Source organism: Mustela erminea, chromosome 16, assembly GCF_009829155.1.
Source record: "Mustela erminea isolate mMusErm1 chromosome 16, mMusErm1.Pri, whole genome shotgun sequence".
Lineage (NCBI taxonomy): Eukaryota > Metazoa > Chordata > Mammalia > Carnivora > Mustelidae > Mustela > Mustela erminea.
The window spans coordinates 17,206,928-17,234,214 of record NC_045629.1 but is presented as its reverse complement, the minus strand read 5'-3'; the positions used below and the strand labels follow the sequence as shown (position 1 = coordinate 17,234,214).

The following is a 27,287-nucleotide window of genomic DNA, read 5'->3' as shown; positions in this document are numbered from 1 at the left end:
GCAAAGGAAAAATAAACTCTGGCATATGTAAGCCATAATTATGTGAGGTCTCATTGCTACAGTGACTGAGCCCATACCCTAACTAATGGAATAGGTTAGAAGAAGCTGCTAGGTAATATGATGATCTCTCTTTCCACACCTCACTGTTAGCCAGTGGCCTGTTATTTGCTTTTAGTGTCTCACATCACATCTTTCCTGGTGGCTTTTTTTAAAGATTCAGATGTTGGGTTCACCTAGCCATCTTCCACATAACTTGAGTCCCAAAGGCTTCAGAAAAATTCACCATCAAGTTCAGTCTGCCTGGATGATGACACAAATGTATTTCGCTGAAATCATTTCTTCAGAATAATCAGTAACCTCATAATCAGCAATCATGTGCCTACATATCCCTATTCCGGTATATTGGTTTAGAATGCTTGGTGTGTCTGCACTGACCAAACCATCATGCCCCCTTCTCTGGCTGATGTAAACAGACTCACCCTTGTTGGAAAAAATACATGGAGTGGCATTAGCTTTTAATAGATAGGATTTAATGGTGATATCTGCAGCTGTTGGCTGTGGGATTTCTTTTTAAAAGGACAGTTATGATTTAGGCCAGACACATAAGACTATTGCAATTAGGGAGGTAACTAAAAAGGCATAAATGACCTTGTAAGGAGAGGAGTCTGTGTTCCCAGCTGTGCTCCCATTGCTGGCTAAAGCGTCCTGTCTAGATCAGGAGATGGTACTACGGAGCCTCTGCCTCAGGAAGCCTACCAGAGGGGAAGGAAGGGAAAGAGCGTGTTGAATTACAAAGTTCAGTGGGCAAATACAGCTCTTCTCTGTCTCTCTGGAAATGTATAAGCTAACCAGCAAGCCAGGTGGTAAAGCCCGATATCCGGCGGGAGCGCTGGGTCCCAAGGTAAGGCGCCACGCACAGAAGCAGAGCTCAGGTTTGGGGCCATCCGTCCGGGTGTGTGTGTGGGCAGAGGAAGACGGTTGGGTTTGCAGGGAGAGGCAATGGCTTCGCAGCACTTCATAAGCGCAGTTGTGACCATAGGCTCGCTCGTGTCATTTTGTGTGCAGTAATGAAGCCTGACGAGAGGTCTCCTGCTTGCCGATAGCCGGCTGTTGTCCTAAAAATGCAAACCATCGCCTCAGGCCATGGAATCGGGAACAGGCAGAGGACAGAGGCTCCGGCTGGGCGCCCCACTGCTAGCTCTCCCTTCAGCACTCCCGACTTGGACAGAGAAAGCTGGTCTTTACCCTTGTACATAAGGACACAGAAGAAAGGGATTTTTTTTAAGGTGTCCCAGAGGCCGATGGTTTTAATCCTGACTTTTTGCTGAGCAGATATTAAAGATGGGGGAGGGGGAATGCCTACGACCAATCCTCGTGTCCCCGTGTGTTTTCTCATGCAAAATAAGCTTTTTGAACTTGAAAGCTGCATTTTCGCCTAGTTCCCCAGTGCGCCCCGCACTCCCCCTCCCGGTCCCCCTTCCACCTCTATCCTCTTTGTTTTCTCCATAGAGTGGGCAAGTCAGTTGGAGCCTCCCCCGGCAAGTCTTTTAACGATGGCTCATTAATAATCGATGGGCCTGGCGAGCGCAGGAGTTCACAGCTCCGGGGCGGGCCAGCCGCAGACCCCGCGCCCACGACAGAAACCCCGGCCTGGAGGAAGCCCCTGGGCCTGGGCCGGAGGCCCGCGCGGCGGGGCGCAGCTCTGGGGGGAGCCCCCAGAGCGGCCGAAATCAGGGCCGGGTCCTGAGCTGCTTGCCTGGGCCGGGGTTTAGCCCCTTCTGCAGTGTTTGTTTGTTGTCTGTTTTTGTTTTGAATTGCTGCCTTCCCGCTTCCCCAGCAAGCTGCTGGTCCTAAGGCTGCAAACACTTCCTTGACTTGGGGAAAGGCAAGTTTTGAGTCATAACTTGTCCTCCACTGGCTCTGAGGGTCTTTGTAGCCCACCGCTCACATTTCTGAAATCCTCCTCCTTCCTCTTGTCAGTCTCCTTGGAAGCAGACCCCAAAGCTGGAAGGAAAACAAAAAAAAAAAAACACAAAACAAAAAACAAAAAAACCCGCATGCTGTTTCCTTGTGTTTTTAGGCATCTATTATTTCGATGGAATTCTTGACAGACAATAAAAGATTAAAAAAAAAAAACTGTCGATTTTTGCTGTCAAGGAAACAAGCTGTTCTCTCCATTTAAAGCTCCCTTGGTAAACCTGGTGGAAACTTTATTAAGAATTGATGAATATAGTCAGTCTCTCACAGAAGTCACCTGGAGTTGTTTCTAGAACTAAAATATGCCACAGCAGAGCTTGAATCCCTGATAGCAAATCCCATCTCCCATGAATGACCTTGGTGTTCAGACAGGCCTGGTGGAAGGGGCTGACCCAGGCTGGGCCTTCCCACTGAGGAGGCCATTGTGATGCACCAGCACCTCACCCCTGTGTAGCACTTTCTGGTTGGAGAGGCTACAGCTGAACTACAAAAATCGCTCCCCCATAACCCAGCAGTAGGTGCAGATCAGGTGGGGGCACAGGGAAGTTATGGGCAGACCGCCCACCTGCTGCCCTGGGGGGGCGGGGTTCAAGTACCATAGCACTGTAACCCCTTCTCAGTACTTTTGTCTTCCGTTGCACCTTTTTCTCCTTCTTCACTATTACTTATCTGTTCATTGCTTTCCTTAAAATTCTGCCTGCCAGGGAAATTGGGCAGGTAGTCTGGGTCCTTCTCCATCTGTGTTTATATCCCTATGGCCTCTACCTCTTCTTGGTGAAGAGCCAGTGTATCCCACGAACCACTCTGATTTCAGTATGACTTTAATCAACTTGAATCATGACCATGTTGGTAGCTCTCTGTGGTTTGCACAGCCCTTTTATTTATTTATTTATTTATTTATTTATTTATTTATTTTAATGATTTTATTTATTTGACAGACAGAGATCACAAGTAGGCAGAGAGGCAGGCAGAGAGAGAGGGAAGCAGGCTCCAATCCCCAGGACCCTGGGACCATGACCTGAGCCGAAAGCAGAGGCTTTAACCCACTGAGCCACCCAGGCGCCCCTGCACAGCACTTTTAAAGTGGTTCTCTTAATAGGCCCTGACAAAGGTAATATCTGGACCCACAAAATGGACCCACAAAATGGTGTGACCACCCCAGTAGCCCGGCCCATATCACAAATCTAAACCCCGGCCAGCCTACACTTAGTGGAAACATTTCACTGTCAGGGAAACCTACCACCCACCAGTCGCAATCCTCCAACTCAGCTCTAGCTAGCTTAACTTGCCCTAGAAAATAGGCCTTGCTAGCCCAATAAGGAAATCCCTGGCCTCCTCGTCAGTCAGGCCTGTATCCATGCTGCTGCTTCTAACGCTCAGTGAAACTTGCTTTCGCCCCAAATCCCTCTGCTTGTGAGGCAATGAACTCCTCCAATCTGTGGTGCATTGCCGTCCCCTGAATAAAAGGGATCAGGCTTGTTATGAAATCACATGACTTTTGTCATTTGACAACCTTCACAGCAAACCTGTGAAGTAGGGATTTTTCACCTCATTCTCAGGTAAGACAGCTCAAGCAAGTTCAGACTTTGTTCTTGGCCCTTTGTCCTGCTGCTAGCCCACCCGTACCCAGGCACCTGCTTGGCAGCTAGGATATGTTCAAAGATACAAAAGCTTATCCTCCATTTCTAGGAAGCCTGTAAACCAGCAGTTAAGCTGTGGTATGTACACAAAAAATCATAACTCAAGATACAATTGTATTCCTCTGAAAAGAATCTGAGCAAAGTACTATATCATCTCTGAGTAGGAACAGAGTCCTTTTTTTTTTTTTTAATACTATTTATTTATTTGAAAGAGAGAGTGAGGGGAGGGAGAAGGGGAAGGGGAGGGAGAAGTAGACTCCCTGCTGAGCAGGAAGCCCAACGTGGGGCTCGATTCCAAGACCCTGGGATCATGACCTGAGCGAAGGAGGACATTTAACCAACTGAGCCACCCAGGTGCCCCGGGAGAGATTCCTTTTAATGGAGGGAACATGTAGAGTGGTTGGTTAAAGTCATGGTCCTTGTGACCACAGGAACTTGAAATGAATCAGCTTCACTATTTGCTGGGTGACATGGGACAGATTGACATGGGACATGGGACAGATTATTTAACCTCTGTAAGTTTTAGATTCCTCATCTGTAAAACTAGGTTAGTTATACTTACTGCATTTCCATGGGGATTAAATGAGGTAATCCATGCAACTCCCTGGGCCAAGCGCAGAGTGAAGACTCGATAAATGGTGGCAATTATTGGAATACTCTCTATGCTTGGGATTTTGACAGCTCAAGAGGGGCAGATGATGACATTTCTTTCTTTTCTTTTCTTTTCTTTTTTTTTTCTAAGTGTGATGGAAGGAATTTTAAGAAGGGGTGAGCAGGTTGTATTTACATTTTATATAAATCACTTTCTGACATTTTCTGCTTCATAGTCCTAAAATTGCACTGTGTAGTACAAGTCCCTCAAAAAGAAGGTAATTACCAACATAGTTTACCATTTGACCAGTACTTTACAAAGCACTCCCAGCCCTTCTCTACAACAGTTTAGATAGACAGTGTTTTCTCCTACTCACAGAGGAGAAAATAGGAGGCCTAGAGGTAAAGCAACTTGGTTTTGGTCACATCTAGCCAGACCAGATTCCTTCCTTTTTCTGATTCTTGCTCAAGACTTCTTTCCTTGACACCATTTTGTGTCTGTGTCTCTTACTTTTGCCTGGCACTTAACAGTCTACTATGCATCGCTTTGAGCACATTATACCTTTTAAGTCAATTCACCTGTACTGCATGTCTTTGAAGTAGGGACTTTCATTATCCTACTGATAAAGGAATTGAGGACAGAGAAGGCAAGTAACTTGCCCAAGGTTTCACAGTATATCCTGGACATCTGCTTGGTACTGTTCCCACGAAATTGTACATCTCCTAGTTGTATGCTCTGTGACCTCCAGTTTCTCTTCTGTGATGCTTTCTACCTTGTTCCAACAAGAATAAGAACTAGCCTGAGGTGAACAGGTCATCACTAAGTGGCTACAATACCAGGCAACTCATCTCAGCCAAGAGATGTGGGCAGTGAGTATCTGAGTTGCTCTGTTGCCCACCTTCCAGGCTCCGTTTGACCAGGACAGATGTGGCTTGGTTGAGAGGCTGTACAAGTAAAGGTACTGGGGCGGCTAGGGTGGGGAGAACATGGTATTCAAAATTAACAGACTGGAATGAAGACCAGTACAGCCACACTTGCTCTTCTGGAACCCTAAGCAGATCATTGACATTTTGAGGGGGGTCATAATTGTTATGTCTGAAAAAAATCCTGGCAGTAATATAAGCACTTGTTTCCACCTGCCTCACACATTGTTCTCAGGATAAAATAAAGTGGTGCATGAATATACAATGGGAAACTCTAAAGTGCATATAAATATGAAGAAAACTCTTTTTAATATCAAATAAAATCCTGATTTGTCTCCTTGTCTGGAGTGACTAGTGGAAATGATTTGTTTCTGTAATTGAACCCAGATTAGGTCTCTGGACACCAACTTTCTTTTAACTCATTTTGATTTTTTTATCCATTGAGTTATTCTCATTTCCATCTAAGTAGACTTTTAATGATTACATCACAGTCCTTGTCTTGGGAGAGAATCTGAATCCATGGGTCTCACCAGCTTAACACCTTTGTCCAAAGAACGAGGAGGAGACACTCCCCTGGTTTGTAGCGTTAATTGTTAACTATAGTCAATGCTACCCCTTCATCAGGTTAGGATAGAGAAGGCGGTCACATTTATTTTGTTATTCAAATGATATTAACTGTATGTCATCCAATATCCTCTTTCCCTGTGGTGTTTATGAGAAAACTAAGACATCTAGGAACCTGCTCAGTCCAAAGAGCTCCATAAATACATCACTTTACAAAGGACAAAATTCAAACATCTGTTCAAATTGCAGAAGAGCACCTTTCTCTGCTGCTGTTGCTGCCATCATCAGCAAACCCTATAAGTTTAGAAGCTGATATCCTGACTAGACAGGCTGCTCTGCCAAGACCATCATGGGGTCACTGGTGGTTTCTCCACATGAGGATCAGGTAAGAGGGGAGTAGAGCTTACCCAAGAAGGCCAGAGCCTCCAGGGTTAAAGCCCTATGCAAGCAACAATCTAAGTTCTCAAACCCACAGCCCTGCCCTGGGGATACACTGGCTCCAGAGTAACCATCAGAAGGGAATTGAGTCTTGGCCACTCTGGGCCTAGGGCCAATCCTCCTCTCCAGCAATCTTGACGCTAGAGTTGGGTCAGCAGTTATGGACTCTCCTTTCCTCCTCAGGGTTCCTTTTGTTTCTCCTGCAGGCAGCCTCTGTTGGACTCACCTTAGTCCAGGAGGTCATCAAACTATAGCCAACAGGGCCACATCCAGCCTGCTATTGTTTTTGTAAATAAAGTTTTATTGGAACACAACCATGTTTATTGGTTTGCATAGCTTCCATGGCTGTTTTCACACAGTAGAGTGGAGGACCTGTGTTGACACCCTGTGGACTATAGAGCCTAGAATATTCACTACCTGGCCCTTTGTGGTAAAAATGTGTTCAGACACCTGTGACCATCCAAAATGCTAGAATGACATTGATTATCAAAGTAAAACGTTCTTGGTCCTGCTTATCATTCTCCTGCAGGGTTCTGGGTCAAATAAATGGATGGATGTAAACGAATGTATGTGTGAAGGGTAGTGCCAATCTTCAAAGCAGTTTCATGCCAAGTTCTTGTCAAACTACCTCCCAACAATTCTTTCATACTCTTTCCCCAGAGCAATGATTCCCCCTCCCCCCGCCAAAACAAAGAAGATGAGCTCTGAGTTGATCTGATAGCTCCACTTCCAGAAATAGAAATAGGTAGCAAGTTTTAAATAGAGCACAGTCTGACTCATCAGTATCCCAAACACACTCCCGAGGATAAGGAAGTGCTATCATAGGGAATAGCCAATGGCTTCTCAAAATAAGTAAGTGCTAGTACTCATAGTACTAGTAGTCATTTCAGGTGACTTTTGGATTGTCAAAAGATAAAGAGACAGGAAATCAATCTTTTTTGAAAGATTTTTGTGAAAAGTAATTTTTATATTGAAAACCATCCATGAGAAAAGCACTCGAGTCATGTTGACCCAACTAATTAAAAATGAGAAGATTCACAATGTAGTTTGGCTTTTCCTCTCTCTCTCTCCAAGAGACTTGTTGTACAACAGCCTGAGCTAAACATGCTGTGTCAATCTTATCTTTTACATTTCCTGGGTGTTTTCTCCTGAGATCATGGCAACAACCTTGTCATTATTTTAAATATTTTTGCCTGTAAATTTTCAGAATACTTGATCTGATTTTAATAAGACCCATGTGTGAAATCCTTTTTTTTTTTTCATCTATCATTCTGATTCTTTCTGCTCTTTAGTACAGCACAGCTTGGTAGCACTAGGTACGTCTTGTTGAAAGTATGTCCATAAATATGTCCCTTGCAGCATGGAACAGCTTGTTAAATTGGCAGTCCTCAGCAGTTTGCCTAGAAAAGTTTGCCTCACTTGCGATAGTCCAAATGTAGGGCAGAACACAGCGTAACTTTTTATCTAATTTTACCAATTGACATATTCTTCAAATTTTTAACTACCTCGTGTCTTTTCCTTGCAGTGCCAACACCTGACTTGAAAGTGGCTAAATGTTCTCACAATTGCCAAATGTGGATAGGGAAATTACCTTTTATTACTGGAGATTAATTTGGGGGAAATTAAAGAAAATAATACTGTAATTTCAAACAGGATGCTGAATCCCGGGTGGGAAATACATCCTGATAGGCTGAGGCCAGAGATTTCTATTCCTGAGGTGGGATCGGTGCTGTTCTTCATTGTGACAAGGGTGGGGCTTGCTGATTTTAATCTTTCAAGTTTTGTGGATACACTGCCATGATATATGATACTTAATGATACCCCATTACTGATACTCGTATATGCTGGTATTTCATTCATATACTCTGATTTTCATCTTCTCTAGTTTGGATCCTGTTAGAACTTGGAGTGACAAATCGAGAAGGAGTTTGACCCCACACTTTTACATCACAAGGATGAGCCTTCAATGCCCAGCCCTTTGCCTTCACTTTTCTGAGAGGAGGCCATGTTCTCTTCCTCCATAGGTCTCTAGACTATGGGCGGGCAGCATCACTTATATTTTCAGGCCTCAGAACACTGGAAAAACCTCCCTTGTCAGCCCGTAATTACACTATTTAAAATTTGCCAAATCTATTCCTTGGGGGAACCAGCACAACAAGACAAGACAAAACGAAACAGGTATCTGAATATGGCATCGGTGAAGGGACTTGGGGCTTAGGAGAGAGCACAGCACAATGGCTGTGTTCAGTGACCCTGATTTGGTGGCCACACCCTCCAGATGGCTCTAAATGCTTTTGGGGAAGTGGCCTGAAGAGAAGGAATTTTCCATGCTTAGTTCCTGTCTATAGACTTTCTCACTCAGTAGGAGATTTGCCTATTTATGAAGAACCTGTTAGAGAATATTATTTTAGGAGCAGTTCTTAAAGAGATCCTTTTTAGAAATCCAAAGTAGACTTTTTAGAAATGACACCCACCTTTCCACCTTCTTCCTACACATACTATCCCAGCTGCAGGTGAGGAAGGACCACTGCATTTAGATCATTTTAGTTTTACTGAGATTATATGAGACACACAACCACCTTTGAATTTCAGGGAGGAGCATTCGTATTCCACACCTCTCTCAAGAGTAAGGGACAGAATTTGAAGCTCTTAGTACTTCTCAAAAGTACTTCTCAAAAAAAGTACCTTCTCAAAAGGGAGTTTGAGTCCCCCCTCTTTCAGAATCATGTTGGGTACATGTTACAGGTGCACATTACTGGGATTAGCTTTTATTCACTGAATCAGAGTTGCTAAGGTACTAAGTAGGTAGTTCTGATACACATGAAAAATCTGACACCATCACATCCATTGCCTTGCACGTAGTTGGTGTTCAATATATTTTTTTGGTGAAATGAATAAAAAATTTTCCCAGGAAATTTAAAACACTATTCAAATATAGTACTTTTTAAAAAATGGAATGTCCTTCAGGCTTTGTGTTGATTTAACCATGTTAAAACCGTGACCAAAGACATTCTAAATTGTGGAACTATGGTTGATAATTGAAAGAGAAAATCTCCTGGCATCTTGAAGAATATTTTCTAATACTCTTGGAGGGGCCTGTAAAGCACATTTAAAATAGCTATCCTGGATCACTTTACTTTTTTTTTTAATTAGAAAAATTTAATTATTGCCAAAAGCTATTTGCTGGAATTGTATAAAAAATGTTTACAGATGCCTTAGGAAGAAAACAGCAGAATGTGGAACTAATTGTGTTGATTCAAGATAATTATGAAACACAAATGACCATTACTTACAACAAGTCCCCTGACAACTAAGGGTTGACTCCAGGGATCAAGCTCAAATAAAGAAAAAAAAAAAATAATGATAATAAAAGAGGGGTGATATATTTATGTGGTAATAATCAAACTAGAAAAGGTGCTGTATTCCCAAATTAATAAAGGTCTTTAGTGACATTTCAGGATTTCAGTTCCACAAGCCATATTTTTACTAAGTAAAGCTCCGTCCACCTCCTAATTTCAAAGGAGTATCTTGTTTTTAAAAATCTTGAATTCTTATCACATTGACTCTTGGGAATAAGAGGTGAATTTTTTCCATTTCCCGACTTCCCCTTATGGTGGAAAATGACATATTTGGGTATGGATTGTTTTCATTTCTTTTCTATCTTTGATTGTCAGTGAGATTTCATGCCAGAATTGCAAGTAGAAGCCTAGAAGAGACCTTCTGGATCCTACAAGTTATCTTGGCACAAAAGACCTGAGCAACTCTAATGTAATTTAGATGATCATCACAGTATTTGCAGGCTATTCCCAACCTATGTGGACCTCTTGTTCTATTGTGATTTGATCATGCTCTATTTAGACTAAAAGGTAGAATTAAAAACATAGAAAAGGCCAGAAACTTCTAGTGGGAATCACCACCGATAAGAAATGTTAGGGGACCAAACATGATTTTGAACAGTAGCATCTGGAAGACAGAATTTAACACCTTTGTGGGAAAATAGTTAGGCTTCAGTTTCACTTATTAAACTGAAAGAGAAGCTGTAAATCAACATGTAAATCCTCAGACCAATCCTGTCTAATAGAAGTAGAAGGTGAGCCACAGATGTAATTTAAAACTTACTACTACCTACTTCAAAAAAAGTGGAAACAGGTGAAAGTAATTTAATAACATATTTTATTTAACCCATTATTTCCAGAATATCATTTTAACATTTAATGAATATAAAAATTATTAATGAGATTTGACATTCTTTTATCAGACTAGGTCTCCACATCTCCATTTGAATCAGCCATATTTCAAGTGTTCAGTGGCCACATGTGGGTAGTGGCTGCCATATTGTACAGTTTAGCTCTGGACTGTTAATCCTCCATCGGCATATGAGTTCTCTAAGAGGGACTCTTTTGAAGGATGAATTATTTCAAATGCTGTAAAATGTTTTCATTTCTATGTGATCTTGATACTTCAAACTATGAATATATATGGGTGAATGGCTAGAAGGAGTGAGAGTGAAGTCTGCTTCATGTTCATACATGTGAAGGCTACTCTTGGGTTTGCCCAGGCTGCCAAGGCTGAGCTTTTCTAGAACTATGACTTGTCCAGTTGCCTACGTTGGGCTGCCAGACACTGCAGTTTGCGATGTGCTATGGCTCTGTTGGTGGACTAGACTACTGGATATTACCTTAAGATGTCTTTACTCTCTGCTAGTGGCTGTCTCACTCCAGCTTGCTATCTAGCAGCAGCTTTTGTCTCCTCTGCCGAAGATGCTAAACCAGTGGACTGGTCCCATTCTAGGCTCTCACTGTTGGCTGGTAACTGACAGACGTCTCAAGAAGGCAGACATGATGCTCATGGTAAATATGTCTTATAGCCAGAGTGAAAGTTGAGCAACACCACAACTCATTGTTTAGACTTAATCTCAATCTGGAGTGTGCCACATCAAGAATATATTATTGCCCTAGAAACTTAGCAGTTTTCTTAGACTGTTTAAGTTTCTTTCTGGATTTTAAGTTCAAAAAGTTGTTAATTATATATCTTAGTTCATGACACCATATCATTAGTTTGTATAGGCTTCTCTCAACCAAATGGCTGACTCACTTGTATGCCATCTGTCTATCTCTATCGTCTATCCATCAATCTATCTCATTTAATCCCCTGTTCTCAATTTCTCACTGCCATTCTTGTTCTTCTTCCTATTACAAGCAGTCATATTATTGTGGTTGATGGTATCTTTTTGTTTTTGTATATTTTATAAGACATGTTTTCATGCATTCTAGTTTATATGAATATTATTATATTAGATCATTCTATTTTCTTTTTTATTATTATGGCCTATCGTTTCTTTTTTTTTTAATAAAAGCTCATATTTTATATATTTTTTTATATTTTATTTATTTATTTGACAGAGAGAGAGAGAGAAAGAGAGATCACAAGTAGGCAGAGAGGCAGGCAGAGAGAGAGGGGGAAGCAGGCTCCCCGCCGAGCAGAGAGCCCCATGCGGGGCTTGATCCCAGGACCCTGAGATCATGACCCGAGCCGAAGGCAGAGGATTAACTCACTGAGCCACCCAGGCACCCCTGGCCTATTGTTTCTAAGACCTATCCATATAGCTATGTAAACATCCAGCTATTTGTTTCTAATTGCTGCAGAATACTTTATAATTGGCATTCACTATGTTTTACCTGTCCACCAGTGATGGACTTCATGATTGCTTCCCACCACTATAAACAACATTGTGATAAATATCATGGGAGATGACCTCCACTGTATAAAAGTATTTTTGAGAATTGTATCCAAAGAAGAATACTTTTTGTCATAAGGAACATTTAATTTAACTAAGTACTACTACCAAGTTATTTCCAGGTCTGCACCAGTCTATGCTTAAGCCAGCAGGCAATACACTCGTTTGGCCAATAATGGCATTATTCATTTTTCCAATTTTAATCAAACTAATGAAGTTCTTGAAATTTTTTATGCTATTTTGTCAAAGTGTATGGTAAAACATAAAATTGAGAATTAAAACTAGAACATTTGACTACATGCTGGTTGGTAGGGGACTAGAGGCAATAAAGTCACTTCCAATACTATGCTGAACAATACTCTGTTGAATAAAAGTGGGGATAGTGAGCATCCTTGTTTTGTTGCTGACCTTAGAGGAAAAGTTTTAAGTTTTTCACCATTGAGTATGATATTAGCTGTGAGTTTGTCATAAATGGGCTTTATTATGTTGAGGTGCATTCTCTCTATACCCACTTTGTTGAGAGGTTTTTTGTTTTGTTTTGTTTAATTATAGATACTGAATTTTGTCAAATGTTTTTTCTGCATCTGTTGAGAAGGTCATATGGTTTTAATCTTTCCTTTTGTTAATGTGGTGTATCATACTGATTGATTTGCAAATGTTGAGACATCCTTGTATCCCTGAATTAAGTTCCACTTGATCCTGTTATATAATCATTTTAATGCATTGTTGAATTCAGTTTGCTAATATTTTGTGTTAAGGATTGTTGCATCTGTCTTCATAAGGGATATTGGCCTGTAATTTGTGTGGTTTTTGTTTGTTTGTTTTTTGTTTTGTTTTGTTTTGTTTTGTCTGGTTTTGATATCAGGGTAATGCTGGCCTTGTAAAATGAGTTTAGAGGTAAAATGAGTTTTTCTTCTTCAATTCTTTGGAAGATTTTAAAAAGGGTAGTTGTTAAATCTTTGAATGTTTGGTAGAATTCACTAGTCTGATCCTGGACTTTTGTTTGTTGAGAGGCTTTTGATTACCAGTTCAATCTTCTTACAAATAATCAACCTATTCAATTTATTTTTATTTCTTCCTGGCTCAGTGTTAGAAGATTGTGTTTTTAGGAATTTGTCCATTTCTTCTAGGTTGTCCAGTTTGTTGGCATATAATTGTTTGCTTATGATTCTTTTTATTTCTGTGATATCAATTGTAATTTCTCCTCTTTGATTTTGATTTTATTTATTTGAGCCCTCTGTCTTTTTCTCTTGGTGAAGCTATCTAAAGGTTTATCAATTTAGTTTATCTTTTCAAAGAACTAGATTTCAGTTTTATTGATTCTTTCTGTTATCTTTTTAGTCTCCTTATTTCCATTCTGATTTTTATTATTTCCTTCCTTCTACTAACTTTGGGCTTCACTTATTCTTCTTTTTCTAGTTCCTTTAGGTGTAGATTTAGATTATTTTAGAATTCTCTTATTTCTTGAGCTAGTCTTGTACTGCTATGAACTTCGCTCTTAGAACCACTTTTGCTGTATGACATACCCATAGATTTTGGTATGTCATTTATCTATTTTCACTTGTTTCTAAATACTTTTAAATTTCGGCTTTGAATTCTTTGATGACCCAGTGACTGTGCAGTAGCATGTTGTTTAATCCTCAGGTTTTGGTATTTTTTTCAGTTTTCTTCTTTCTCTACTTAGGTCTGTTAATATTTGGTTTATATATTTTGATGCCCCTATGTTGGGTGCATATATATTTATAAATATTGTATTTTTTTTGCTAGATTGGCCCCTTTATCATTATGTAATGCCATTCTTTTTCTTTTATTCCAGTCTTTGTTTTAAAGTTTATTTTTTCTGATATAAGTATGGTTGTATTAGTTTTCATTTTCTTTGCATGAAATATATTTTTCCATCCTTTCACTTGCAGCCTGTGTGTGTCTTTGGCTCTGAAGTGAGTCTCTGGTTGACAGTTCATAGATGAGTCTTGTTTTTTTATGCATTCAGCCATAGACTTTGACTAGAGAATTTAGTCCATTTACATTTAAAGTAGTAAGTGATAGGTATGTACTTACTGACATCTTAAAAATTGTTTTCTGGCTATTTTTGTAGTTCCTTTCTGTTCCTTTCTTCCCTTGTGGTATGAGTTTTTCCAGTGTTATATTTAGATTTCTTTCTCATTTTCTTTTGAGTATTTACTGTAAGTTTTTGATTTGTGGTTACTCTGAGGTTCACATATAACATCCTATGTATATAGCAGTCTATTTAAGTTGATAGCAACTTAAATTTGAATACATTCCAAAACACTACATTTTTACTCCCCCCCTCATATTTTGTTTTTGATATCACATTTTACCTCTTAATCAACAGCCTGGTTTGTTCTTGATATGTTCCTGTTGCTAGGGGTGTGCCAAGACCTGTCGGTGTTCCAAGGGGAGGAATCTCATTTAGCACCTAGTTTCAGGCTGATGAGAAGCCAGACCCTTAGGCAGCAGCTTTTAAAATATGCAAATATATACAGTCCTGTGGGATCAAATTATAAACCCTAATGGCCTCCTGACCAGGAGATCTGGAGGTTAGCCCTGGATGACAGTTGTAAAAACAGGGGGTCCAGATGTGTGTGTAAGCTCCTTTCTGGGAGGAATTGGCCAAAGGAATGTGCCAAGATGGTGTCACTTTGCTTACATTCCCAAGGAGTGCCTCCATAACTTCTAGATGTACGTGAAAACTGAATTTTGCCTCTTAGGCTGAAGATACAGGATAAATAAATAGCCTTTTCACAGGAAGTCTGGGGTTGTTTTAGTCTGCTGTCTGTGCAGTACCCTGGGGGTGGTGGCCTGCTAAGACCATCTTTCTGATTGTTAAAATCTCTTGAAGTGCAGAAACTCCAGTCCCCTTGGCCACCTGAGCCAGGCAAACAATGACATCTTCTGTCTGGTTTATATGGACCTGCTGGCTTTAGTAGGGCAGTTGGAAAGTGTAGGGGTGGGACACACTCACCAGCTTCAGAAAAGGCAGTGGGAAAATGTCTTGACTGTCTTGACAGGCCTGGGAACTTCAGCAATGCTGCATGAGAGTACCCTAACTGTGGGTATATGCTTGCCTCAGAATAGAGCCTGAAGAATGCCATGGCTGCTCCTGTTTGCCAGCCCCAGACATGACACAAGGTAAGTGTTGCAACTGCCCATGCTCACCGACTTTAGTAAGCAACTGTGAGAATGATATGATCATTGGTGCTCACTTGCTCTAGCCCGAGAGTAGGGCAGCACTATGACTGCCTCCGCTCTCTGGCCTTGGCAAGGCAGCAAGACAGTGTCATGTCCACTCACCCTTTTCTGACTCAGTGAGGCTGTGGGAGGGTGCTGTGCCTGAAGACACTGCTAGCACTAGTGGGGTAGGTGGGAAGAACACAAATGGCATCCACCAGTGCTTCCATCTCTGGAGAGCACTCCAACTATCCCTTTCCCCTGCAGCAGATTGCTCCAGATCCAAAAATGAATCTCCTTTATGTACAGTTGAGGCATTTTTTTCAAGTCAGTGCTTTTCACTAGATCCTAGGGCTCGTGAGACTGCCCACAAGTATTTTAATTAGAAACTCTCAGTTTCTTAGAGCACTTTGGATCTTTTGGACATCAGCCCCATTGATTTTCTAAGCTAGACATTTTGGGGGGCATATCTCCCTAGGGTTCTGGTGTCTGTTTGGGGGGAGCCTCCCCTCATTTCTCTGGGATAAGTGCCAGACTTGTGAGATCTCTCTTTATGGAGGCAGAGGGTGGGATTTTTGTGAGAGTTTGTCTCTACCTCTAGTCATCTTAATGTAGTTCTTTTATCCTTTGTTGTGGAGAAGCAGTTCCACTAGTTTTCAGAGGGAAGTGATCAGTATGTAGCTGTAGATTTGATGTGTCCATGGAGTAAGTGAGTTCACCATCTTCTCATTGCTGTCTTCAATCCCACCTCCCATTCATAATTTCTAATAGCTTCCTTATGTCCATGTACTTACAAACTTTCACTAGGCATTTGTTGGGTGAATTAGTAAATGAACAGCAAAAGAGAGGGCTATATTAACTTGCATGCCATGTAAAGGAAAAAGTGTGTCTGTTATCCTGTAATATGTGTAAGAGTGACTATGAGAAGGTGAGAATAAGATCTAAAGACAGTAAATTAGAGGATCTGTAGAAAATGAAAAAAAATATATATGGCACAGTTTATACACATATTCCTTATATATTTGTTCATAATTAGGTTTATTATAAAATCATTTCAGAAATGATCTTACATAGTTGGTAAACACTATTCTTTGAAGTTTAAGTAAGCCCTTACCATTTGAACAAAAGGCACAAAGTCATTCTATAATTTGTTGCCAGTATGGGATTCATCTTCAGGCACTCACTCAACTGCAAAATCTATTGACAGAGATGGCTGAAAACTATTCTCAGCCTTCTAGTCCATTCTTTAACACCTTATAAGAGAGTTTGCAGAAAATTCTAAACCTCCCCTTCTGACTTTGGGTCCCTCTCATTCTAGAAGCTGTGATGAGGTGTGTGGTCCTCAAGGCCTAAGCATTGGCCCTGCCCTTCAAAATCAGGCATTAGCTCATCTCCAGCTTAGGGTGCTGGGGGGAACTTCACAGTCAAAGGTAGATTGGTTAAAGCTAGTAAGAGTCTAAATACCCATGGGGGTCATAAATAATGTAGCAAGTCAAATTAAAGAAGTTATTACCACTAAGTATTCAGGAAGACAGAGTTAGAGCTAAACACATGGGCCAGAGATGTGAGACTTTTACCTACCTTAGTAAAAACAAAGGATCAAAACTACTAAATGGTGCCAGATGTTTGACATTACAGAAAGATGATGAAGTTAGCAGCACTGAAAGCTTTACTCACAGAAATTGGCAGATTCTGGGGTGAGAAATACAGTTGGCTGAGGGTATGGCTGGTTGTGTTGGGGCCAGAAGCTTCTCACCACCTATCTTACCCCCATACATCTGGGGCAAATCTAGACATACAGCACCTCCATTCAAGCAAACATAGAGAAAGTCAGGATAAGATTTCTCCACCTGCTTCCCTCCATTGTCTGGTTACTGAGCACCCAGTTTCTCCGGGTTTTCCAGTCTTCATTGGAAAAGTCAATGAGTAGAGGCTACAACCAGAACCCAAACAGGAAAGAGCAGCATGGGCTGATCTCATCTCTACCTCACTTCTCAGACTGTGGCGCTACACAGGCTGGGACGGATTCTTCCCTTGCCTCATTTCCTCACATCATGAGGAATTAAGGGATAATATGGACTTTCTGCTTTTAAGGGTGAGCCAATACTTTAATTAGATCAGGTCCTTTTGACTCTTGTTAAATTAGTAAATGAAAAAGTAGTTGAGCGGCAAATTAATCACATGTAGCAGTCTTGCCCTTTGCCCCTCTAGCAGATACTAGTTAAGGTTTTTAGGGGCAGGGGATGATTTTCATAAACAACTGACCCAAAAAATGTTTCAGGCAAATTCACAGCACATTTAGGACTACTGACATTATAAACTTGTGATTTGGATGATATGTGTAGATTCCAGTTAAAACTAGGCAGTCAGTGGGGTGCCTGGGTGACTCAGTGGGTTAAAGCCTCTGCCTTCAGCTCAGGTCATGATCCCAGGACCCTGGGATCCAGCCCTGCATCAGGCTCTCTGCTCAGCGGGGAGCCTGCTTCCTCCTCTCTCTCTCTGCCTACGAATGATGTCTGTCAAATAAATAAATAAAATTCTTAAAAAAAAAAAAGTAGGCAGTCAATATATTGCATTACATATTGATGTGTGTATCAGTATTACTGAAAATGTATTACACATACAAACACATAAATAAGAGTGGGGCGGCGGGGAGGTAGGGCCTGGAAACCATACCCGGTGCGATCTCTATAGCTTCTACAGAGAGATCTTAAGCAGCAAAATCTTGGTGTTGTTTTGTACAGAAATGGAGAAGAGCATTTTTTTAAAAGATTTTATTTATTTGAGACAGACACACACATGCACAGAGGGGGTGGGAGGGGCAGAGGGAGAACTCGCTGCTGAGCACTGGGCTCCATCCCCCGGTCCTGGGATCCTGACCCGAGCTGAAGGCAGACACTTAACTGACTGAGCTCCCCAGGTGCCCCAGAAATGGAGAAGAGTATTCAACCATATTTAAGACAAAAAAAAAAAAAAAAAAAAAATAGATGGTCAAATGTCTAAACAAGTAAGCAGGTAAGCAAATTGCTTTTAAAATAATTTTTTTGGTTTACTCTTTATTTTCCTTGGGCAGCAAAAGAATCACCACCATCCTCCTCTAATCACCTCGCCACACTCTCTTACCTTATTGTTCTTATGTAAATTTGGTGCGCAATGATAAAGCAGCATCAAGGCACCTCAGTTCATTTGACCCCAAACTCCCTGTTATTCTAAATGCAGTAACAGTTCCTGAAGTGTGTCATCTGATTGGGATTTTAAAGGAAGGATGTTCCTTTTCCTGGTTTTTGTTTTGTTTTCTTTTTTCTTTTTTTTAATTGTTTGTGTGATTCTGCAAAAATATTTAGCCATTTTCAGCTTCAGCGATAGTTTTCCAACTCCAGAATAAATATGGGGTTTTAAGCATTTCTGCTTCAGAATGAAATGAGAAGTGAAAGGCAGTAGCCATTAATTTATAATTAAACTGGTTGGGGAAAGGGAAGCACATGCTAGCAGATTGGTCCTCGGTGACTGATACGCTCCCCGCCACAGAGCCACCGCTGGAGGATGATTTATTATTTTTCCTAATGTTTCTCATTCTCATTTCAGCCGAGAAGGTCACCCACAAAAGACAGAATCCAGAAAAGAGGCGACACGGTTTGACTTTGGGTGGCTGCCTTTCTTGCCTTTCTTTCCCTGAAATTTTAGTATTTACAGCTTACTCGTCTTAAATTTGACACTCAGCAGACATAAACTGTATTCTTGAGAGGATTAAAGGATTATTCACTCACTAGCTTAATCAGATTAATCAGAGATTTTGAACAAGATATCTAATGCCATTCACAAGATGAGACGTGCGATCCCTGCCTGCTAGTTGAACTTAGCTTGAGCAGACACACACTTATGCACACGTGCACGCATACACATGTGCATGTGTGTACGCACAAACATGTAGACATATGTGCACTGATTTTTAGTTGACACATTACAATATTCTTATTTAAAAAGACTTACTTTTTAAATCACAATCAATTAGTTTCTGAGGCTTACTTTGCCTAATGATGGAAAGAAAAAAGGAAAGGTTTTGTGCCTGTATGTTTTCTAATGTTACTTTGATTTGAATTACTTTATTTGTTATGGGTTGTTTGAATTCATTTTTAGAACTCCCTTTTTATTGCCATATCATTCTTTAAAAGAAAAGAATCTCTGGAACTTTTTGAGGAAAAAATTATTTCCTTTTTTTTTTTGCATTCATGTGAATAATCCTTGAAATCTGAATGTTCTTGACTTAAATTATAGTGCAAGAATAAGAAATATCCTGAAAAGTAGGTCTATTGTTTATTATTAATACTAATATACAATAATAATTATTGTTTTCCATTTCTATTAGGAGCTTAAATTCTAGTCTACATTTATTTTAATAAGCTCCTTTTTTTCTGCAGGAACAAGAGGCAGCAAAGACCCTTTGTACTGCAGACATATTAAACCAGGATTGGGACCAACTGTCCCATTGTAGGAACTCTTATTTTAAAGCAGCCTGAGTTAAGCAGATTTGGTTGGATTTACTTTCATTTGGGTATTATGCTATTTGGGGGGATAGACAATGTAATATTGGAAATATTCTCAAAGATAGGAAGAAGCAAAATTAAAATGTGAGCCCTATTCGTCCACTCTATTAATCAAAATCACTTGATCCAGGAACCCCTGAGGCCCCTGGGAGCAGAATTTAGATAGAGCTCCACATCGGCCTTGTGGTTCAGAAGGCTGTAGATTTTGATGTTCTTGCTTCTCAACTAGAATCTTATTTCTGACAGTTATACAATAATTACAAAATTTACATTAATCTATATACGACTCATTAATGTTTGGCGGTGATGCTGTCTTTAATATGGAATACCAATGCCTGATATTGAAATTCGTATTGCGTTTCAGCTGTTTCAAAGTCCTTTCACAGATTATAGCAACCTCATGAAGTAAAACAGGCATCCCCAGACCTACTCTGTAAGTACAGAGAGAATAAGGGCTTTATCCAAGGTGAAGAAATGAATGAGGACCAAGATCCGAGTCCTGTGAGTCCAAATCAATGCCACTCTTCTGTTGTACTTTGGCTGTGGTTAGAATGGCATCCCCACCCTGTCCAAAGACTACGTGTGTCTGTGTGTATCTGTGTGTCCGTGTGGGTGTGAGATGTGACACAGATTGGTAAGTTTATAGGTATGGTTTGTAGCAATGAAATAAAATAAACAAGAGTTCCAACTTAGCAAACACTGAAACCAAAAGCAGCCAATAAAATTGAACAATGAATTTTGGTCAGTTTCCTGGGCTTTGGAGCTGCAATAAGGTTTTATGGCTGCAGCATAGCCAAAAGTTAGCAAAGGATGAAATCACAAGCTACAATCTCACAGCCTTTGGAGCCTTTGGGACGCTGGCTAAATTTTATAATGGGTACGGTGTGCCAGACACGTTCTCTCCATGAGCTCATTTGACCCTGAGGTAGGTTCCTCATTGTGGTCCCCTTCTTCAGGAGGAGGAACCGTACATGGAGAACTTAAGTAAGTGCACAAGGTCACAGGGTAACTAAACAGCAGGCAGAGGCTAGAACTGGATGTGGGACGTCTATTTCTTATCACCCTGCCCACTTTCCTGCCATCAAATATGCATTTACAGTTCTGGCTGCTTTACAAAATATGATTTCTATGCTGACACCTAATAATCTTCATTATTGCTCTGGGTATGTGTTTGCAGCCCCATCTTTTACCAGAAATAGTGACGTTTGTGCTAGTTTCATTTCAGTCCTACAAAGCTTTCCAGGCTTAGTACATGCCAGACACATGTGAGATGTGTTCTCGTTCATCTCAGTGAATCCTCACTTGGGAGACTGGAATTGCTTTGCTCATGGCAGAGAGAGGATATGCAACTGGGAGAAAGGGAGCAACCTGTCCAAGGGCAAGGCCAAGTAAAAAGGCTGGATTTCCACCCCAGCCTGATTCCATGACCTCGTGGCCTCTCCCTGCACCTGAACGTGAAGCCATGGCCTGCCTGGGACGCAGGGCGCTGAGCTTCTGATCCTAGCCTTACTAGAAGTGGCATAACCAGAACTCAGAATTGAAACAGTCCATGTTTTAGATTTGCAGGATTATCTTCTCTCCACCTGGGGGCCAGGAAGTCTTCTCTCTTAGCACTTTTCATTCACACTAAGTAATCAAACCTGGTTTCCCTTTCCTTTTCCTGGACCTTAGTCATCTTTCTTCACTTTAGGAAACCACATTTTTATTTTTAACCAAATGTACTTTATTATTTCTGATTATCTTACTTCCTTTTGGAGGGAATGAACTGTATTTGGTGATTTGGTTTTCAATGTGCATCTCTATAAATGGTTTTATGCCAAAACTACAGAACAGTGTGATTACAAAGATCCAGATCATCTGTTTAACTAAGTAGAGGTAATTCCACTCCCTTTCTTATCTATGCTGTGTAGAAAAATGATAAACATTGGGGAGAATGATGATTTTATTTTTTTTTAAATCCATGTGCTTAGTTATTTGAGACTATGTTCAGGCACCAGGGATTATTTTAGATAGGCATGACTAATTTTTTTCTTGTTTGTGTTTTTTTAACTACCATTTGCAAACTATCTCAAGTATAGCGAGCACACGAGCCCATCAAATCCATACATTTCCTGCACACACCCACATCCTCACACAGCGTTACGGGCACACATTTCCTCATGCCCCAAAGTGGGGGAAAAAAAAAAGCTGGTTTAAGAATAGGAGTGTATCATAAACTTCGCTTCTGAAAAAACATTTGCATTGGATTAAAACCACACTAAATTTCTTCCTCTAAAAATATTTGCTAGTAACTTTATTCTGTTAAGAACAGTTGTTTTAGTTCACAGAAAAAGTAAATAAAGCCATACCATCATGGAAGTTGATGGGTTTATAAATGATAGGCTTACAAAAATGAAATTGGTCTGTTTGATACATTCTCTTCTGTTCAAATATGTACTGGAAAGGTCCCCGATACGTCACCTAAACGTGGGAAATAACTTTTGGACTTGGTTTAGGAAGTGATTTGGACTCAATTACTTTTTGAGGAGATGTGGAGGTGTAAACAGCTTGGCGTGTGTGTGTGTGTGTGTGTGTGCATGCACACTGGCACTCTCCAGTGGAATTTCTCTTTCTCTCTCTCTCTTTTTTTTTTTTTTACACTTACTCTGTTATAGCTTATCCTGCATTCCCAACAAAGGCTGATACTTCTGGAAGAGCCAGGTCCTCAAGAAAGGGTCTTTAGGAAATGGTCTCAACTTAGCATTTCCAGAGAGAGAGAAAGCCTATGCCATTTTAACCTAAACCAAAAGAGATTATGTGACTTAGTGAGCTCCGGGATCACTTCGATTTAGTGTCTGAGCAAAGATATTGGATTTCAGTAATTGCAACCATTGGGTTAACATGGCAGTTATTTGAAATGAATGACCCATGTAGGTGAGAATTCAAGGTTATGGGTCACTGGAAACCTTCATCTGCTTTCTGCATACAGCTGCTCACTGGTGGAGGCTTTCCTACAGAGCTGGGGGCTCCTGGTGGCAAAGGCCAATCCCCACTCTTTTTCCTTCTCTTTTCTGCGTGTGTGTATGAGAGAGAGAGAGAAAGAGAGAGAGGGAGGGATGAGGGAGAAAGAGACAGCGGGCGTTGAGGGGGAGAGAGAGAGCACACACGAGAAGAGACTTCTCAGCTGGAGTGTATTTTTTATGGTAAAAGGAATGCAGAAAGAGGACGTGGGCTTCTTAGCGAATCGGCTTATAAATACTTTTTTAAATTAATTAATTAATTAATTTATCACAAGCCTGCTGCTGCTGGAGTTACGGACATGTCCTACATCTGGACCTTGGTGGCCTATTTATATGCAAAAACCAAAACCTACATTTAAGAAGTCTGTGCTTTACTTTATGTAAGTTACACCTATAAAACCAGAAAGTTGAGAATCTCTTCATTTACAACTAATGTGTACTTCTTTTGTCAGTATTTATTTTTTTGCCCGTGTTAGAGTTCCACCTCGGTTTCTTCTGGACCCCCTTGGAATCCCTAACCGTCAGTAACAGAGGTGGTTTGGGAGAAGACCGACATTTTTACCAGCTGTCACTTGGATCTCTGAGCTGAGCTCACTCCGCTCTCCAGACGCGCCCCCAGCCTCCCGCATTCTCTTTCCCCACGGAGAATTTACTAAAAGGACTTTTTCTAGAGTTCCCTTGTCCTTGGGGTTTTCCATTCTTGCTCGGTCACCAGCACTGACGTCCCTTCCATCTGACACACACGTGGTCCCCTTCCTGGTGTTATTTTAGAACAACAACATAGAATTTTAATATATACCAAGTGAACCCCAACTCCTTATGTGGAACAGAATGAGGCCAATACAGTGGAAGCCATGATCCCAATACCAGAAAATAGGATCACGTTGCTCAATTTCCCAGTGGCAGGCCCTCCTGACCTCTTAAAAAAAAAAAGAAAATCAACACATTAATGATGCATTTGCAAACAAACTTGTTTTTACCTTGTGCTGACAGTCAGGCCAGTGGGAGGTTAGAGAAAAGAAAGGAAGGCAAGGCAAGGGGGGATTGCCTTGCAGTCTGGTCTTGGTTTTCCTGGCCTTGGCTGATGGAATTATTGTTTATTTTTTTAATTTTCAGAGGTAGGCTGATGACAGCTGAAGAAGACTGTATTTGCTGAGGAGCAGCGTGATGGTAGAGAGGAGCAGAGCTCCTGAGGGAGACCTAATGGTTCCTCTCCTTCCTGCACGGAGATAAAGACTTATAATAAGCGTGCATGTTCACCATCTGGCTCTGTGCATGTGGTCCTTATGGAGGGGAGAGCAGCACAATCTGTAAATGATCAGAAGCCATGGCGCTCTCTCCAGAGAATCCACGATGCAATCAAGGTGACAGATGGCATGGCCACTGCTGTGGCCTCATGGAGAAGATCAAAATCACCTTCAATAAACTCTGACTGAAATGGGCACGAGCACCTCAAAAAAGTCAGTTTGTCAGTCAAACTGCGACAGCAAGCTGCATTGGGGAAACATAGCGGCCAGCTCTCTGTTTTCAATCGTTTCCGTCTGACTGGGCCTGAACTATGATCTTTCTCAAATTGTCCTTTCTGTTTAGCTGAAGCAGGCCAGCAAATTGCCAGATTCATGGCTTTATTGAAGAAAATTGAAAACACGATGTCCTCAATGCCGGGGATGCACGGCTGGCAGGTGCTGGGACACCCAAGCACTGAGAGTGGGTCCCTGTGTCTTCAGCCCAAGTTTGCTCAACTTGAGGCAGATTTTTGGAAATGAAAATAAAATGCAAATGTACGCCTGGCCTGAAAAGATCAGCTGGCAATGGATATGTGAAGGGTTTTAGGTGTCCAATAAATGTGTGTCGAATAAACACATGCTTGAAAAGAGCAGGAGGAAGGAAGGAAGGAAGGAAGGGAGGAAACGGAGTCACAGACGTCTCGGAGTCATTGGTACCATGTATTTTAAGAGCAGGCTGCCTTAGTGACGGATTTGGTATCTGTTTCCTTTTCTGTGCACGTTTATTGAATATAGGTTTGTGAATCTGAAGTCTTGGACTTGAGGTCAATGAAATACAGGCGTATTATTTTGTCCTGAACAAATTGTGTGGGATTTGTGGGGTCAGCAAGTCTTGACAAATGTCCATTTTTGACCCCCCTCCACAACTGAAACCTTTCCGAAAGCTCCAACTGCTCAGAAAATGAGAGGCGGATGAGTCAAAGTTACCTACAGTGGGAGAAAAACACAGTACTGTCTTTTGAGAGGTAAGGGCACGGATTTCGGGTCAAAGATGATGGATCTGAATCAAAGCACTCCCCCTCCCCCCTTGGCAGAGTTCCACTGTTGTTCTCCCGCCCGAGCTCCGGGAAATGGACATTTCAAGCAAAAGTCCACTTACCCAACCTTGTAGTTTCCCAAGAACCCAATATCTGTTATCTGATCCTGGTGTTTTATATTATTAAGCCTGTGAAGAGATCTCAAAATTCCACCATCCCATGGATTTTCCTGCTCGAAACTTTAATCTTCTAGATCTGCATACTTACTTGCTTTATTGAAAATCCAAACCTTTCTCCTGCCCCTGACTCCATCATCCATGTTGTAAATTATTTGTTTGACAGCTGAGAACTTATCTTATTATTGAGTCATGGATTCTCATAAAGGCTTTATTCCTCTCATAGGTGCTTCTGAATGCTAATATCCTGCTCTGGAGATTCACAAAGACAACCAGAGAGCTTCGTCCTGCAATCTGTGTACACAAAACAAGAGAAATTACAAGAAAGGGCTCACATTCTGAATAAACAGGAATAGCAAGGACTTTGCATATGGACTGTCTTTTCACAGAAGTGTAGCTGACATGGTACATATCACAGTGATATGCAGTCTGCAGGATCAGTGGACTCAATTCATTCAGGAAATACCTACTGTGCACCGAACACCTGAGAGGTAGAGGCTGTGCTAGGAGCCTGTGCTAGGTAGGTTGTGCTAGAGGTAGGCTGTGCTAGGCTGTGAAATAAAACTTCACAAGGAAAAGTAGGTAGCAAACAGCTCTTTTATGGGCACTGTGCTCTGCCTACCCCTTCCCCCTCGGGGTGGCTCTCCGGTGAGCAGGCTTCCCATTTTCATCAATAATAGCTCTTGTGGAACACACGGCCGGACATGTAAGCTGGTGGGAGCCCGCTGTCCTGTCCCCGGGGACACCGTGTGTATTCTCCGTCCTGGCCTTTGGCTCTCAGGGATGACAGGTTCTGTAATAGACATGTTCATCAACACGGCCACAAGGAGGGGTGGCAGGACGGGTCATTTCTGTCTTTTGGTAGCAGGCGCACTTCTGGTTGCTGGCGCACACTAATGCTTCAGAACGGCAAACATTGTCTAACCCTTTTCCTTAAGGAAAAAAAGATTGTATGGGGAAATTCAGCAGTGGGGGCCAGAAGGTTAAAGGAGCTTATACTGGAACATGCCTGTTTTGAGACATACATCCAGCATGAAATTCAGTCATCAGAGCTTGGCCCGAATTCAGATCATTACATTCTTTCTCGGCCTCTTTGGTGTCGAGTGTCACCTGATCACATACAAATTGCATAATCATATATCTTTACTCCCTTTTATGTCCTATCATTCCCAAATAATAAATTTCTTAGAGTAAGTTTCTTTGTGGTCATTTGAAAACGTGGGTCTGTCTGCAGAGCTTTCTCTTTATAACACTGTGTATACGTGCTTGCCCTGTATCTCCATGGGTGGGGCAGGTAAGACGATGTACAAATCTCTGCATTACATCAGCTCTGAACCCCAGAAGGAGAACGGCTTGTGGCCATAATATGGACAGTAGCTCCAACATGGACTGAGCAATTTTTAATCACGGAGAGTGCTTTTTATTTTTATTTTTTGGAAGATTGGTACAATGCTGAGAGGAGAGGTTACACAAATTGTAAAACATGCATGCAAAAAGATAGGCAATCTACTAAAAACTCAGCATTCCAAAGCTTGCCACCGGCCTGAAGTGACCTTGTGATAACGTTAATAAATGAATGCTTATTTCCCACGCTCTCTGTGCACCAAGGCTTTTGGACTTCTTTTCAGAAGGACAGTGTTTTATGTCAAAAGAGGGAGTGGATGGTTCACTACTGGTTAAACAGCTCAGACATAGCTCTACTGATTTTGGAATAAAGACACGGAATACCATTCTGTATGTGCAGGATGTTGTCATATGAGCTCACATCAGCTCTAAGTTGGGTATCTGGAGGCTACTGCATTTTTTGGTCAGATTCCAACTTGAACCCTCAATGTCTGCATTTTTTTCTGATCCTGCATCTCTGAACAAGAATGCCACCCAGTACACCCAATGCTTCTCAAGCTGTTGGTTTGTCTTTGCTCAGCTCTCATGATTTTTTTATTACCAGATTTGTGACTTAAAAAAAAAAATCTCTCAGCAAAATATTTCTGTTATAGTATGATGTCTTGCTTAGAAAGGTTAATAAACATTTTACAGAACACATTCATGTTTTGTTCTACTGATTGCTTGACACTCATTTTAATCTTCTTCAGGCTAGCAGTGAGCAAATGGTTCCTGTTTCCCATTAGATCCCCCCACCCTCCATAATGAATGAGCTGTTGATTTGATTTCAATGAATTCTCTATGGTGAACAATCCACCATTACAAATGCTTTCTTTGGTCGTAAAACCATGTAACCTCCATA

General features: G+C 41.2%; 1 long non-coding RNA gene across 1 annotated transcript; it reads left to right on the top strand.

Moving 5' to 3' along the window:
• The first annotated feature begins 533 nt into the window (after positions 1 to 533).
• LOC116575095 lies at positions 534 to 24,650 on the top strand. The gene is made up of 4 exons (XR_004279610.1): positions 534 to 901; positions 14,901 to 15,021; positions 19,969 to 20,105; positions 23,720 to 24,650. It is a non-coding gene; the product is annotated as an uncharacterized LOC116575095 (long non-coding RNA).
• The last annotated feature ends 2,637 nt before the right edge of the window (positions 24,651 to 27,287 follow it).